Source organism: Cricetulus griseus, chromosome 2 (genome assembly GCF_003668045.3).
Source record: "Cricetulus griseus strain 17A/GY chromosome 2, alternate assembly CriGri-PICRH-1.0, whole genome shotgun sequence".
In the NCBI taxonomy this organism is placed as follows: Eukaryota; Metazoa; Chordata; class Mammalia; order Rodentia; family Cricetidae; genus Cricetulus; species Cricetulus griseus.
The window spans coordinates 207,107,818-207,126,175 of NC_048595.1; positions in this window are offsets into that span (position 1 = coordinate 207,107,818).

Here is an 18,358-nt window from a genome sequence, read left to right on the forward strand (position 1 = left end):
ATGTACTCACTCATATGTGGATTTTAAACATAGAGTAAGGGATGACCAACCTACAATCCACACTGCCAGAGAAACTAGCAAACAAGGAGGACCCTAAAAGAGACAAACTTTGTCCCCTGGAGAAGGGGAAAGGGTCACCATCCCCTGAGCAAATTGAGAACATGGGAAGAGGGGGAGGGAGCTATGAGAATGAGAAGGGAAGAAAAGGAAGAATGCAGAGGTTATGAGTGAGCAGAAAGGTTGAGTCAGGTGAAGATTAGAAGAAAGGATATGTGATAGGTAGGGTTTTAGTTGGAGGAGTGGTAGGGGAAGAAGAGAGGGAGAAGGGAACTGGGATTGTCATGTAATTCAATCTTGTTTGTAATTCAAATAAAAAAAGGTAAAAAAAAATGGGATAAGGAGTTATAGAAACATAGTTACCAGAGGCACAAAACGCAAAATAGCTCACACCTGTGCCAGGTGCTTGATATATGTTCATTGTGAAAATGAACAGATGGGTAGACAGCTGAGAATGTGTGGACATGAACTCTATCATTAGTTCTTATATCTCATTGTGGTTTGGAGAATTTATTTAATCTTTGGGGACTCAATTTTCTCTTTTACAAATGCATAAGCTAACACCAACTTCAGCACTTTCTGAAGGGAATAGTAATAAATAAATAAAACAAAGCAAAACAAAATGTTGTGAAATTCCTTGTAAGTGGAGAATGGTATATAATTTTGAGTTATTTTCATTTTCTTATACTTATAATATGCAAAAATATTTAAAAATAATTTCCTGAAAGTATTAAATCAAGGTAAATGAAAAATATGTAATGAAAAGAACTTACATATTGTAGGTGAATTCAAGCCAAAGTACTTCTTGGATAAAGACTAGAAGAAGAAAATTTGTTCTTTAAAAGGAAGCCTACCTCTTGTTGCTTTGGCCCCATCAGATAAGACAGGATCACACTTGACCCCATATCTATACAAGCTACATTTAGAGATGTTCTTCAATTTGGCAATAAAGGTCTTGTCTAAGAACAGGGTTAGAAATGTCACTTTTCGACACAAAGTAGAGCTGCAGGTATAGTTTGGTGGTAAAGCACTTACCTGGCACTCATGAGAGTTCCTAGGTTCAGTCCACAGTCTTTGAGAAATAAGAACTCCACAGTCCCAAACAACAACCACAAGACAATGAGGTAAGATGTAGTGTGGGCTGGAGAGATGGCTCAGTGGGTAGGGGGATTGCTGCCAAACATGATTACTGGAGTTCTATCCCCTGGATCCACAGAGATCCACGTGGCTGAAGTTGACAAAAGGAAATAACTGATTCTTTTGACCTCTACATGCCATACCACGGTGTGTGTGAGCATGTGTGTGTGCACATGTGCTTGTACACACACACACACACACACACACACACACACACACACACACACAGACACACACAAATACATGCCATAAAATGTTTAAAAAGTGTAAAGGAATAATAATGACAAAAATCACCTTTTTTCTCTTTGGGTTTAAGAAAGATTATTTAAAAAGGCTGTACATTTTTCTCTTTGTAATTACACAAATGTATTATGAATTTTAATTCTTCTTTCCAATATGTTAGAACAGTAAGACGAAGTCTATTTTAGTTGTGATTCTTGTCCTTCATACTTACGACCTAAGGGAATGACAATTGTCAATCTGATGTATATTTCCCCAGGTTAGATTTGAAAGTGATTTTTGTGTTTTTCTGTTGCTTTTCCTTTACAGAGAAAGAAGGATTATGAAGTTGGGCAGAGGGTGTGAGAGGAGTTGGGGGAGGAGAAAGAAGGTGATCGATATATATTGCATGAATAACTTAAGAAATAATATTAAAATTGTTTTCTATATCTTCAATTTAATATTCACACAAAGTATAACACAGTACCACAGGCTCTCGAATTTTATGTTTTCTCTCATTCGTTTACATTTTATTTCTAGCCAGTAAAAATATAAATATTAGTTAATATCTCCTAATTTGATGATCAATCACCTATTAAAAATTAATTTTAAAGCTGAGTTTGCTTTATCTGTATCTCTAGCAGGCTCATCACTGTTGAAAAAAAAAAAAAAACAGGAAGCACAGTTCCCAGACATTCCACCTCCCATTTCGAACAAGATCTGCAGGGCCTGAGGAAAGGAAAAATACAGACACACTGATCCTCAGTCAATGTGAAAAGAGCTCCAACAGTGGCTTGCTTCTGAGAGCCCCTGCCCACCTGACCTAGAATAACAAATTCTGCCTCGGAATCTAAACGAGCAGAGTTTAAGCTACAATATCTTTCCCAAGAGTATTTTTTTTAAATAACCCTTTAAATGTGAGGATGTTAATTAATATAGGGGAAGTTATATGTCATGTTTGGGTTGCCGATGGATTCCATAGATGAAAGGCTACTGGCAATTCCCTCTCATCAGAAAGGCTGGTGCTGAATTCTTATCCCCCGAAGGAGGCTTCCTCTCTGCTGACTCAAGAAGCCTTCAGCTTTTGATTTGGTGGTATTGGATATTGACCCATTACTCACACAGACTTATGGGCCTGCTTTTCTGAATGCAGGGAACTAGGCCCTGGCTTTGCCTACAGCATCTGTACCCCTCCCTTAAGTTTCTGTTGAATCTCAGCCTGTAAATGTCAATTTCATTTTGTAAAGGCCAGACACTTGTCAGTTCTTCCAGCGGATTCTCAAGAAACAGCTTAGGACAATGCCTTTAGCAATATCAACATTTCACAGCATTCAACTGTGGTGCTCAGACTTCAGCTCTTCCCTGCTTTCATGTCCCAGCTTCATGCGCCTGCCACCCTCAATGAGCCAATCAGCCCTGTATTGAGTTGGCACTGGAAATAAATCCAGTTCCAAACTACTCCAATGTTTGATGGATCTACTAAAGAATGCTAGCTCCTTCTTTCTGAGAAACAATCTTAAAATGTAATCCCTTTTCCCTATATAATGAGCTTGCCAAAGAGTAGCGATTTTGATCATTTTATGGTGACAGAGAAATCCTGCTAAATTTAAAATTTTAGTGTAATGCCTAATCCATTTATCTCTCTTTAACTCTGATTGTGTGGCAAGATCAGAGATGAGGTTCCTGCAGCTCTGCCTACCCATCCTCAGATCTACCAGTGTGCCAAGGTTGATTTCCATGAATGGGATAGTAGTCTCTTAGTGATAGGGATCCTAAAATCTAGAAGAACCCTATAGGCACAGTAAACTTTAAGCTGGCACCAAACCCACATGGTTATAGTGATGTCCACAAGACTGAAAAGCTGGTTCTACTCAGATATCTGAATAGAGAAGGCATGAGAATCGTAGGTTTGAAACCTCGTGGTTAGACCTGTAACAGAAAAGAAGAGAAACACGGGGTCTTCCTTCTGTTCCTGGCTCTTCTCTTTATAACCCCAAGCATTTTGTCACTCTTATCTACTGAGCCAATGAAAGTGCCTGATAAGAGGTGCAGGAAATGGAAGGGCAGTGGTGGACACTGTGTCCCTCATCAATCAAGATGCTAGGCTGATAGTGCAAAGGCACCCCCAGATACTACCACAGATTGCAACCAAGAGGAGTGTTGTAGATCACATGATGGGGTACAGCTGAAGTGGCCTGGGTGTCTCCTGATGCCATGGAACCCAGGAAAGCAGCAATGTCTTCTGGGATTAGATCGGGATGTATAGTCTAAGTAACAACACTGGCTTGTGCAGGCAGATAGAGAAAAGCGTTCAGCATCATCAGAGACTAACTCTTGTCTGCAGCCAGCGGCCCAGCCTGGGGGTTTCTAAAGACTATAGAGGACTCTGTGATACAGATACCCCAAGGGAACTCTAACAGTAAGGAGGCCAGTGCTGGAATCCGTACAATTACATGCCAGCAATAACTCCAGGCTCTCCAACTCAGCATGCATCACTGTTCTTCAAATTTTTATCAGTAGCACCTTACTCCTTTTTACTGTTATTTAATTGGTGGGGGCCACATGAGTGAGGTTTCACATGGAATCTGTGGTTGGGTCTTGGATGGATTTATTTTCTGCAGGTGTCTGGGTCTAGGAACTGCTTTCTCTATTGCTATCAGCAGCAATGTGTCCTGAGGAGGTAGGTAGGGAGGTACAGAGAGGCAGAGTGGCAAGACAGAGGCACAGGCAGGGTCACACACAACTCAGAGCTCAGACTCTGTCTTCTAGCACATTCCTTAAATCCCACAATATAGAATGAGACAGACTGATCTGACTACTATTTGTAGCCAGAAAGAGTAAGTTAGGTGGGGAATTGTGAAAAATCCTCAGAAAAAGGATACAAACTCTCATATGTAATGACAAATGGCTCTAGAGCCAAGAACAGGGCAGAGTAGTGAAGACTGGGAGCAAACACTTAAGCAGGAGCCTGAGGATTTATGTCCAGGAAAGGAAGCTAGGCTTGGTTGAGTAACTGGAAATGCTCGGCCCTTGGTACTCTTCATCCCAGATGACCTTGGCAGCTGGAGTTCAGCAGAGTGTGAGCCGGGGGAAGGTCGAGAGGATCAAGAGGCCCCTAGTAGGAAGAATTAGGAACAAGGCTGTGCGATACAGCATGAGTATTAGAAATGACAAATCTGAAAACTTGGGTGCTTTCAGAAATTCAGTGAGCAACTGAAACGAGTCACAGGGGTTCACCCAAGACTTGTGACTAGTGGCAACACAATCACATTTCAACTATTTTATGAGTTGCCCAAGGCACTGAGATCTCTTTTGGTTCCAGCTGTGGGAGCAAACCTAGTCAAGATACAATACAGCACCATGATTTCCAGAACTGGAGCATTGTGACTAGTGTCTGCATGTGATTAAAAGGTACAATTATATTTTCAGATAGGCTTAGTTAATGCAGATGATATTTTAAAAGGCACAATTTCTAGAATTCAAAGTTACGAAGAGTAAGCATAAGCATAATGACACTTTATTTCTTGGCAACACTTTTGCTTTCTTTGCATTGCAAAATTCCTGTTTTAATGAACATCTCATTTAATCCTTACAGTAATCCTTCAGGGAAAAGGATGGAGAAATTTGTTTTTTCTTATTTTGTAGATGAACTCAAAGAAAATGTGAATGACTTGGCAGAAGTTAGTGAGAAAGTTCCTGCTAGCGTCACCAGCTGGGATTCTCTCTAGGGCAATGTGAAACACTTTGTGTTCTCTATGGATCACACACTGACCTGTGGCTTCACTCGATCTCACAGCTGCGCTTCAAGGTGCATGTCATCATTCCTTCTTAAAGTTCAGTGAACTGGGTGAGGAAGGCTGCTTGGCCTGTGAAATTCTTGCTCACAAGCCGATGAGCCTAGATTAATTTCTAGGACCCAGATAAAACTACCTATCATGGTGGTAGACTCTTGGAATCCCAGTGCTGGGGGACTGAAGGCATGTGGATCACTGAAGCTCACTGGCTAGACAGCCTTTCCTATTTGACAAACTCCAGGTCAGTGAGTAAGGTCAGTGAGTAAGGCTTTTGAAGATGTACAGCTGAGGTTTGGCCTCAATACACACATGCATGAACCCCCACATATAAACAATCCCTGACTCATATACATGAGGGTGCTCACACATAAGATCAGTAAACTGAATACAAATGAGTGATAATTTATTATTTCTCACCTATTCAGGGTATACGCTTGGATGTGCCTGTATCTATCAATACCTGGAAAGCTAACCCTCACCCACAGGCTGAGGCATCCTCTGTTATCTCAGTATTGTGGGTAGGTTCTAGAAGTGTCTAAGATAATGTAGAAGCTGGACTGGAATTTTGTGGAGGAGAGCCATATGTAAGAAGCACCACTGGTTTCAAAAACATAGGGGGAGGTGGCAGGGAAGGGAGAGCAGGTATGCTCTGTGAACAAATTCAGGAGCTGAGAAGAGGTGGGGGCATCTTGAGGTGGTTGGTAACCTCAGTCCATGCCTGGATGGAGCCAGAAGGGTGACTTGCTAGTGTACCTGCCCAGGTCTACAAGTCAGAGTGCACAAATGATTCCCCTGATATGGGACAGGCTTCAGCCCTGGAGCTTGAACTGAGAATACCTTTTGCTCAGCATCCATAAAATAAATACTTTTCTTTTCCTTGGCAGAAAACATAACTTTCTCTGCTCAGAGCTATGGTGTAATAGAAGGAACAGTTTACATTATCCATCTTTATAATAATGGACCTCATCTTAAAAATGAGCATGGAGAAAAGACACACCTTGAATTCTCAGTGACAATTTGGTCAGGCTTGCTTCTGCATTAGAGGCTCTCTGGCAGGGAGGAAAGACTCCCTAGAAGGCAGAGGGGGGCTTGGGAAATTTATAGAATTAAGTTTTTGTGTTATGAAAACCACAGAAAGCCCCCCTCCCACTCCGGGTCACACATGACCTTTGGCTGTCTTCCACCACAAGCGTGCTTGTTTCCCTCCAATTATGATCCTAAACACAATGGAAAGTACTCTGGTCACGGACAATTTGTGTGGAAGCTGATATGGCTCTGGAATAATACCATGCTCAGGACAGAGGGGAAGGGTAAACAAAACCCCACTTTGTGTTGCAAATCAACAGGTCCCTTAAATGCTGGAGAAATCCCCTTGCTGGCCACCTTAGCAGCTCTGATGAAAATGCATTTTCAGTACTCAATGCATTTTCAGTGTCAAGAAATCGCATCCTACCAGGCCAAGGAGGTCGAGAGCATCTCCCCAATAGTAGAATAAAACTCATTAAAATGGTCTTTCAGGCAAGGGAAGACCATTTCCTTCTTTTCCCCAGCTCTGTCTTTTTATTATCTTAGGCTAATGTTTTATAGAACTAGAGACACAATTGAAAGAACACAATGCACATTTGTATTAAAAAATAAAACGTGTGGTTAAGACAGGAGGAAAATGGGTGGTGAATAACATCAGAAACACAGCGGAGGTACAAGTCGACTGAACAGAACATTCCTGACCGGCAGGTAACACATTAAAATGCTATTTCAGCTAACAGAATTGATAGCAGACTTGCTGAAGGAAAATGTGCTCCAAGAAGGATGACAACACCAATCCCCAAATCCCCTTTCCTGCCACACACTGCAGTGAAACCTAGGGGGAAATTCTTATTACAGCAAATAGGTGTGAGTCCAGAGGAGAAATTAAGTTGACAATTTACAAATTTCCTTTCCAGCATGAAAGGAGACAGGAAAGCAGGTTGCTTATTTATTTATTTTTTAAATCCCAAGCTTGATGCTTGGGACTTATGGCTGCTTGAGGATAGGGGTATAAGGAAAAGCTTGTTATCATCTGGAGCCATTTCAGAAACAAAGCCCGAAGGAAGTGACTTTAGTCAGACCAGCAATATTACACAAATCTAATACTGAGAAGAGGCTCAGTTTGCTGTTTGTGCACTGAGTCCCCACATGCCAGCATCTTGGGTTTTGTTATGAGATTGCTGATAACAACTGAGGTGATAGGGTAGCCAGTCCCTCTTAGTTAACTGCAGGACTGTCAGCAGCAGTTTGTGTGGGTCCAAGGCATCCTGGTATGGACTTTGTTATTTATATGAGCCTTGGTCAACCTCTGAGCAGCCCAGTGAACTCTGACTCTATGGCCTGTGATATATGAAGGAGGTCCAAGATGTGCAAAAGGAAGAGAAACAAGTTATGATAGGAAAAACGGTTTATAGACCATCCTGATGTGATCTTTAACTCACACCCACATCTTTCAAGTTACAGAGATGCAGATTCAATAGAAACTGGAATTCAAACTTTGAACATTGATTTTCTTGTGGCACTTGATTGACACTTTCTCTTTAACACTGGGTGGTTATGGGACTGCAGCTGGTGTCAGGCTATGGAGCATAAGGGTGAGTCATCTGTAATCTATAGCACAGCTTGTTGCCAGTGATTTTGAGTTATGGATTTCAATCAACAATCAAGATTTTCAACTTTCTGCCTCCCTCCCTCCCTCCCTCCCTCCTCCCTCCTCCTCCCTCCCTCCCTCCTCCCTCCCTCCCTGCCTCTCTTTCCTCCCACTCTACCTCCCTCTCTCCCTCCCTCTCTTTCATCTAGATTTATTTAACTATAATCTTTCTATCTATCTATCATTTATCTAAGTGTGTGTGTGTGGTCTATGTGTGCATGTGCATGTAGGTGTGCACACTTTACAAATGGGAACAAGCCAGAGGAGGACATCATTCATCCTGACTTGTGACTCTTTGTCTTAGTCATTTGAGGTAGATAGCATCTCTCACTGAATCCACAGCTAGGCTGGTAACCAGCAAACTCCAATGATGCCACTGCCTGGCCCTCACAGTACTTGGGTTACACTAGTGGACAGACATTCTTAGCTTTTTATTGCTCTCTGGAATCCTAACTCTTGAGTGAACAGTAAGCACTCTTACCCATATCCTCAACTCTTTAATATGAATAAAGCCTTGCATTAGACAACTTAGCTCACTGTGGTATTATAGGGTTTTCAGAACAGTTAAGTCAGGCTTGGCTAATTATGATATTTTCAACTCATGACTGAGTTTGTCAACACATAGACCATTTTAAGTTCAGGACATCGGTTTACTCAAATGTTATGCTGTTTCTGAGAAGCAAAGTTGATCACAGACCAAAGGAGAATTGAATTGGAATTATATACACTTGTAAACTTGAATTATACACACTTGTATCTTCACACCCATGAGCATACAGCCAATACTGAGTGGATTTAGTGAATATATATGTATAATGATGATAGTGGCAGAGGGTCTAGGGAAGAGGAAGGAAGGAGTTAGTTGAAATGAATATGAATGAGAGACATTGTATACATGTATGAAATTATCAAAGAACAAATTAAAAAAATAAGAGAATCTATACTTTGGACTGTCTGGGGTGAGGGTATGGTGCAGGCTAGGCCGGAAGGGACAAGAGAGGGCAGTGGGAGTTGGGTGGGGTCAAATATGAGTAGATGCATATGTATGAAAATGCCAAAACAGAAGCCATTGTTGCAGTTATCTGTCTGTTGCTGTGATAAAATGTGGGGTTTGTGCTGTTTATCAAGTGCAGCTGTGAACAGTATCCCCTCTAACTTTCCCCAGGCCCTGAGTGTTTGGAGCACTAGCTCTCTAGCATATAGCAATTGATCTGGTCTGTCAGCTTGATTAAACAGCAGTCAGAAGGGATTAGGAAGTCACACCTCTGGGTGAGTCTGGAAGGCCATTTCAAGAGGTGATTGACTTAAGGGAGGGGGCTGGGAATCCACCCTGAATGTGAACAATTGCATGTGAGCCCAGATGTAATCAAAAAAGGGGAAAGAGAAAACTCAAACCAGCATGGGGATGCTCTTCTGCTTTCTGTCCACCACAGGGTGAAGATGCTCTTCTGCTACTTGCTTCCAGCACCAAGGTGGTCCTGCAATGCACAGGACCAAACAACCATGGGATGGACCCACTGAAAACATTAGCTGAATGAGCCTCCGTCATTAAGTTGCTGTATCAGGTATTTTGTTTTAAAACATAGTGGATACTTTCAACAAGCCACCTCAAATCTTACTGCCAGTTAGTGGCAGGATAGCAATTAGTTCCACACTGCCACTCTTGTGTCTCTTTCTATTATACTATCACAACCCAGGTGTTGATGTGAAGGTTGAATGTTTTCACAGTGCTGGCTAATGTACTCAGCTCACGCTCCCATTCTTTTCTAGAAAAACACTCATTTAAGATGAGGTTGTTGTTTCCTCTCTGGTCTTGGTCCATCTTGGATGATCATTTAATTCTTTTTTTCTCCCTCCCTGTGAGTGTGCATGGGTTAATTTCCTCTACCCCCCCCTTCTCTGTGAATGAGCATTGGGCGGCCTGGCAGAGATAGCAGGAGATATTTTCATGGGCGACCAAGGACATAGATTCACTGGCTGGCAGCCTCGGGCAGGGACACAGACTTGTCTCCCACCAGCGGAGCAATGATGCGTTTCCCCCAAATGTTCCAATGGACTAGAATGTGACAAGACAGGGTCCATGAGGCCCCATGAATGGTTCACATGGCACCAGCCAGAAAACAAACACACCACTAATTCTTGGGTTAGCGTGAAAATACTTCCAAAGGGGTCTCAAAGTTAGCATTTTGTCTCTTTTATAAGAGGGAAGAGATGAGGTGTGACAATTGGCCTGTTGGTTGGTATTTTGTGCCAGGCAGAGGTCATCTATGAAGGGCAGTAGACACCAACAGAGAAGAAACAGACTCTAACACAGTGAACAAATCACATTTTAGGAGAGGTAAAGTTGTGTCTAAATAAGAAAATTTGAGTTAAAATAGAAAGACAATCAATTCATATTTTTTAAAAAATATGCAGCCTTTTTTCCATCAATGCAACAGGATGCAAAGAATATTTGTAGTCAGTCAACTCTGTATTCCTGTCTTAGCCAAGGTACTCTGAACTCTGGAATTCTGTGTTGGCTTTCATAAAATGACGCTGATGGTACCTTCTAAGATGTAGAGTGATATACATTATTTGGTGGAAGGGAATTACATGAATCTTACAGCTAAGGACTTCAGATGACCCAAGTAGATGTCTCACCAACTTATACCAACAAAAGTCAAGAGTAACACTAAAAATATATCATTTTCTAATTCCAATTCTCACAGCACTCTCTTGGTATTTCATATCTGCATGTTTTCACAAGCTTGTAATTATGGAAACTTTGCCATACTGAGTCCCTTGGCCTCCAGAGGTCTTTAATTATGGACATTATATAATGTTGTAAGAGGAATATTATGTATTTGGAGCCATATCAAAAAAATGGATGAAGGGAGAACAATTTTATGTATGTACCTTATGAAACAAGTATGTCTTAACTCTATGCCATGTGTTCTTGAAATCCCACCGTGTATAATCTTCTATAGTCATCTTGAATCTATGACTTAGTTTTCTCAGGTATACAATGCTAAAAATGCTGTTGACAATCTATATTTTGTTTTGAGAAGCTAAAAATGTTAGTTGAATGTGATATATTTGACTTTTTAAGCATGATCATTATTATATACAGCTTTTAGAAGTATAAAATAAACCCTTCTCCTTCTGTCAATGTGTAGGATTGTATAAACTCAATACTGGTTAAAAAGATGGACTCTTACATATCCAGAAGACCTTTTTCATTGAATGAAGCTTAGTGGGCTTACCCAGAATATATAATGCAAAAAATAATTCCATCTTTAACGTTTTTAAAATCACGTTTTAGTTTATTTATCTCATGTGACGGCATATTGTATATGAGCGGGGTCAGGCAGTATGCACACATGCCATGGCATGTATGTGGATATCAGGAGACCTCTTTAGGAAATGGTTATTTCCTTCTATGATCTGGGTACTGGGGTTGAACTCAGGTCACTTGGCTTGAGAGCAAGCACTTTTACCTGGTGGGCCATCTCCTCAGCCCCCCTCCCATGCTCTCCTGGTTGCTGGAATTTTATGAGTGTTTTGTTGATTCTTGGTTAAGTTAGGAGGTCTTTGAGACAGCAAGTTGGAGATCTGATCTGCAGTTGTTACTTTGTGACCTCTGAGAGGACATGATGTGTCTTTTAAGTTTGGTCTCTTCCTGATTCTTATGACGAACAGTATAGAAATACTAAACAACAAAACAATGGTGTTTGGTATTGATGACTACAATCATGCCATACATGTCCAAACCTCCCCAGACTTCTTAATCCTATTCATGAGCAGGAAAGCGACCTGACAAATGAACTGACCTTGAAGAGCTCACAACTGAATTAAGCACCATTTGAATTGAGAAGAGGAGTGTATGTACTGGTGCCTAGGCCAAACACACTTACCCAACACAGCTGACATGCAGGGACCTGTTATGAGGGATTTGATACACTGTTGAGGAAAGGATAGATGCTGGGAATGGGAGGGGAGGATGGATGCTGGATAGTCTCAAAAGATAACACAAAACCTGAGAACAAGACTGCACTCCCAGGCTTCCTGGCTGTTTAGGGCAACACTGAAGCTTCACTTTGGATGCTGCTCCTGAGAAGCAGTGTGACCTCCATCAGTGAATCACTGGACTGAGTCAGTCACCAGAAACCCTGGCTTCCACAGGTCGCTGAGAAGCTGAAAGACCTTGAGCAATCTTTCTATTTCTTATTTTCTTAAGTTCTACAACCTAACAACCTGATATTTAGCTACAATGGAAAACAGTGCACATAATCATACAAAGTAACAGGCTCACAAACTCACTTAGGGACAGTAGCCACGTATGTATGTGTGCATGTGTGGTTAATGGTTATATGTGGCTGTGTGTATATACTCACAGCGGCATCTTTGTGTTTGTATGTGTGTGTTTACATCTGTATATGTGTCTAGATGCCTATATGAGTTTGGGAATATGGATGTGCACATATGTCTCTGTGTATGCACATATGTGGGTATTCTCTTGTGTGTGCATATTTAAAGACTGCCCAGGAGCATTGCTTAGTGTGTGCCAATATCACATCCATTGTCATCATGCTGTGCATTAGAACTTCACAACTGATTCACACAGCCTTTCTTTGTGTGAATTAGTTTCTGTGTAAAGACATCTCAAGGTGCCTTCTGGTTCTAAATGCTGTAATTACTTTATTTTCTGTCTATATCTATGCTGTATAGCTTAATTATGATGCAGAGGCTGCTACTCAAAATAACAGGAAAATAGAAACCACTACAATGAAGGTGGCCATGGCTTGTGTCCTTCATCTGAGTGAGTCCTTTTCACCTCTAGCACGGGGAGGCAGGAATGATGTCTCTATATGAGCTGAATGGATGGATATTGCATACTGAATTCTTGGTCCTTATGAGTGATGCTGAAATTGACACAGCAGAGGTGAGCACAGTGACTGGGATATGGTAGGACTGCCCATTCTTTTTAATTACTGTGGAATAAAAGACAAACACATGGGACTATATTTTGGAAGTGTAAAAATAGGGGGAAGTGATGACTGTCCTTCATAAATGCCTTTCAACTTCAGTTTCCCCCAGAGACAGGAGGAGGGACCAGCTAACCTCTGCTAGTTCTACCTTAGCCTCTGTATTCTCCAAAACACTGGCCCTGAAGGAAAGTGTCACACATGGTCAGCGTGTCCTGTCACGAACTGAGTGATGTTGCCCCTCTGCCCCCAGTGAAGCATCTTAATGATAAAGGCTGTCTTCAGGGAAGGATTGTGACTTGTCTTTTAGAGGAAGATGAAATCTATTAAGACAGCACAGACAGAAAGCAAAGCTGTGTCCCTGGAAAGACTTCTAAAGCGGAGTGCAGTTAACCGCCCCCCCACCTTTGTTGGAAGAGAGTACCCTTCAACTGATCTGCCTCCTGACTGCATTACTATGCTTGTTGGTGTATAAAATTGCTGCTTGGTGTGTATAATTTATAAGCTCTAAAAAATGATAAATCGTCTCAAGTAAGAAGAGTGATTTGTGCTAGAGTCCTCAGGGTACTTTTGTAAAGAAATTAATTTCTTGGGGGGGAAATTGTCTATAAGTTCCTGTGGAATATTAGTTAACTAGTTCATGGCTGGGGTTATTTTCCATGGTGTGTTTAAATGTCCAACTACCGATTTGAGCAGGGTTCACCTGGGTAGCTGTCATTATGTAGCCAAGTTGGATGACTTGGAAAGCTTAGAGAAAAGAGAAAACTAAGTTCATTTATTTTTCTTAACTCTTTTGTTTCAGAATAATTGTTGGTGCTCTCTCTAGGCTGCTTGCTTGTGTGTCATTGTTCTCAGAAGGAATGGCTTTGCCAGACAGCAGTATGTTGCTATAGCTCAGATACTTTTGGCTATTTTCACTGAAATTTACTGTGTAGAAGTCATTGATACTAATATAAATTCTCTAAAGGCACAGAAAAATCTGACACAGGAAACAATTCCCAGCCTTAAAATGTTCATAGCATTGAGACTGATAAACTCTTATGTGACCTCTAGGCTCCAGGACCATAATCCAAAATAATTTTCTTAGGACATTCTAAAGAGTCCTCCTCATTTCTCTCAGCTTTTATTCTAATCCCCAAGAACATCAGAAGAGGAGGAAGAAGAAGCTAGAATTTGACTAATGTATACACTACAGGCTTATTGATTTATTAAAGGAATAGTTACATGATAGCTTTGAATCTTTAGATATGTGTGTTTAAAATGGAGTACCTACAGTAGACAGGAAGCTAGGTAAGGGGCTGCTGGGGACATAAAGGAAAAGGGGAGAGAAGACAGGTTGTAAGGTTGGAGAAAACTAAATGAATAACAGAACAGGAATGGATGAGTAAGGTTAAGGTTGGGAGGGCAAGATAGAGAAGCGGGTATGGGGAGTGATAACTAATGCTAAAGACCTTTGAAAATGATATGTGGAAAGCTGCCATTGTAAAAGCTTCCTAAACATGTACTTATACACGTATAAAAAGGGGTTAAATGGATTTACCCCATAAAATGTGGCAATACCTCCCCCAGACAACATTGGCTATCAAATAAAAGTCCCAGTGTCAGATATTGATTATGTCTTTTTACATTGTTGGTCAGTGGTGTCCTATAGAACACCCCCACCTCCAAACCAACAGTCATTGTCATTGCTCTTGGTTACCATCAAGAACTTGATGGAAAAATACATGAATGAAGACACCACATATTTGACTCATAGGACACTGAGAAATTAAGCTGGTACTGACTTGGAAGCTTTACTTCTACTGGCTAGCTTTCATAGTGCTGTGGGGATTTATGTATCCTATCAAGAGGGAAAAATCATCCTCAGTATTACCTAGCTCTGATCCCTGTGAGCTACAATGGTACAAAAGTACAGGTACAATAGCAACAGAAATGCTATGGGAGTAACCAACCATTTTCTGACTGAATTTAAAGCCCACTCCACAAGATGGAGCCTATGCCTGGGATTGTTAAGTGAGCCAAAAACCACTGACTGTCTCGGAGATAGGCCTTAGAGGAGAACCATCCTATTAAATGGGCAAAGTAATAAACTGAACCCAAGTTCTTATCCTTACACTCACAGATCAGTGCATCTCTTAGCCTTCATCAGAGAAGCTTCTTGTTTCTCTCCCCATGTCTCTTTCTCTCTGTCTCTTTCTTGTAGTAGATATGGTTAGTATAGAAACAACTAGTCAACATATAGAGAATAAGAGACTGTAGAGTGCTCAGCACTAAATGTGTCACCCATGTTACACCCTCTTCCATGAAGACATAGAAGTCCTTATAGAAGAGATGGCAAGACGGTTGTACACATCTGAGGCAGGAGATCAATCACAACAGCACACTTGCACACACAAACTTACAATGGTTGGCACTGCATGCATACGACTTGTACATGATCAAGTCAACCAAAATCTTAGCATAGTTGGGGAAGGGGTTAATGAAGTCCCCACCCCTAGATGAGGAGCTGTTGAAAACTGGTGGCTACAAGGAAAGGGAAAGTTACTTTGCTTCAGGGATGTGTGCTCTGAGTGGCTCCCCATGCTCCAGCAGATGGTTCTGCATCCACATACATGCAGGCAGTACTAAGTGTCAGTGGTGGATAGGGTAGGAACTATGAGGAGGGAATAAGTTTGAATTGGACCCAAACACATTATATGCATTTACTAATGTTAAATAAAACAGTTAATTAAAAAAGAAATCATCAAAGTATATTTTATTACATTCTTTTGTATTTTCCTAGTTTTTAAGGATCCACCCTTGAGTATAATGAAATAGAAATATTTTTAGAAGAAGGAACCAGTGAAATGGATTTTAGTGATTTTTGTTGTGACTATCACAGGCTTTTTAAAAGTATTTCTCCACAAAGAATCTCCAAGACCTAAGACCATGGCCCAGGTTGCGCTGTCTGTGTACAAGTATGAAGACTGAGATTTGAGTTGAGTGAGAGTTGTTTAACAGAGTCAAAAAAGCTTTAGGCCCAAAGACCACATTATCTGCTGCTTTTTGTACTTTGTCCTAAAGATTAGTACACAGTATATACTAAATGTTAATATATAGGGCTAGAGAGGTGGCACAGTGAAGACACCTGTTGATTTTGCAGAGGTTTAGAGTCTCAACACCCACATGACAGCTCACAACTGTCTGTAACTCCAGTTCCAGGCAGTGCAACATTCTCTTCTGGCTTCCTCAGGAACCAGGCATGTATGTGGCACACATACAAACATGGAGGTAAAATATCCATATGTATAAAATAAACCTAAATTTTGTTCAGTAAGAATAATTATAAAACAACATTAGCATGCAATTATACAAAGAGAAATAACAATAACTTCAGACTCCTGAGGCCTGAACTCAAGACTCCTACTATCATCCCATCTCAGGTCAGATTTTAGAGATTTTTGTTTTGATCTACCTTTAATTAAGTGTGTGAGAATGTGTCTGTGTGGTATGAGCATGTGGCTACAGGTGCCAAGGAAGGCTAGAAGAGGGCATCAGATCCTCTCAAGCTGGAATTACAGGTGATTGTGGGGTGCTTGTCATGAGTACTGTGAACCAAACTTGGGTTCTCTACAAGGGCAGCATGCTCACATGATGACTGAGCCATCTCTCCAGCCCTTACTTCTCACTAACTCTCCTATTGGAATCTGTGATCAATGCTTTATAAACTCTACTTGTATGTATAAAACTAGACACAAATGTACTGTTGTTCTGCCAACTTCTGGTCCTGCTGGCCAGAAATATATTAGCCACCCTTCAAGAGTGAGATAAATTCTACATCCTTTGTGAATGAACCAGGGAAAATATTATTTCCCTCTATCTCCTGCCTCCTTCTCCCTTGCTTCTCTCCCTCTCTTGTTTTTGTCCTTCTTTTTCCCTCCTTCTGTCCTTCTTTCTTCCTCTTTGTCCCCTTTTCCATTCCTTACAAAATCAATTTAAAGCATTTCTCAAATTTGGATAGTTAGTTCAGAATTTTGAGTTTTTTTCTAAATTTAAATTTTTAAAGGACACAAGAAAGGGTTTGAGCACTCCAAGGTCCAAATATCAAAATGAAAAAAACTTGCTTTTTTAATCTAGGACAAACCAGTTACATCAGTTAGCTTCCCTAATACATTTTAAAATATATACTTAGTTGGCAAAATAATACCAATTTTTTAGGATCAAATGAGATAATGAACACATACATACAAACCCTGAAAAATAAAGAAATGTCAAATAGTACTGTCATGAATTTATAAAATTCCAGTGATTTTTTTTGGACTTTTTAATTTAATTTAGAAACAGTCTTATTTTACATACCAATCCCATTTTCCTCTCCCTCTCATCCTCCCATGCCCTCCCAACCCCTGTAGTCACTGTAAAGAAATGAGAGCCCATGATGGGGCATTAACTTCTCAGTTAAGAGATGGCTAGAATGGCAGTTAGAAATGAGAGTGGGACCAGGTTACTACTGAGTTGACAGAGAAGCTATTTAGAGTGGAATATGATTTTAATAACCATAGGACTATGATAGAAATTAATAAAACTTTGTGTGCTTTATCATTTGTGACCCAAAATAGAGAAACCCCAAGGAAGAAGAATTCCTAGATGATTTGTATAGAAAACAAGGTAACATATTGCACTGTTTTGTCAATTTCAGTACAAATTGGAGATGGTGGCACCTAAACAAAATACACCATGATTTGCTAAGGCATTTCTTATTTATTTCTTGCTTGATTGGTTTATTGTATTTATTTGTGTATGCACATGTACACAGGTGGTACAAGTACATAGATGTAAACTAGAGGTTCATGTTGGATCTCTTTCTCAGTTGGTCCCTCTGCCTTTTTTTTTCTGAGACAATTACTGACCCTCCAGTTTTTTAATTTGGCTAACTCATCTAGATGGCAAGCTGTTTTTTTCTACCTCCCCAGTGCAGTGGTTCTAGACATGTCCTAGCTCACTGGCTTTTATTTGGGTGTTAGGAATCTGAACTTAGGTCTTTGTGGTTACACAGCAAGCACTTTATCCCCTAAGCCATGTTTTCAGCCACATTAAAACCTTTCTTGATTAGTAAGTTTGAATTTATGTTTGTGGCTGATAAACTTGCTTAATGTCCAAACTTCTGTAATTGGCAGGAGAATAGTGGTCTTGGGATATGTCAGAGGGTGTCTGGAGTGGACTCAGCTGATTTTTTCTATAGCTCAGCATGGAGCTACTGGGATCTTCAAGTTCAGTTAGGAGAGGCAGAAATGCTAATCAAGAAGAGTCAGTTGACATTCGCTAATGGCTGTTGAGTGGTAGCCAGCTATGATCGGGTTGATGGTAGATAAGCTCTGTGTATTAAATTGTCAGAGGCATTATTACCAGAGTAATGATGAAATTAGAGGCTTATGAAATAAAGAAGTAAAAGAAAGGAGAAAGAAAAGCAGAAAAGGTGAAGAGAAAGGAGACAGAAAAAAAGGCAAAAAAGAAACGGAGGAAGAACAATG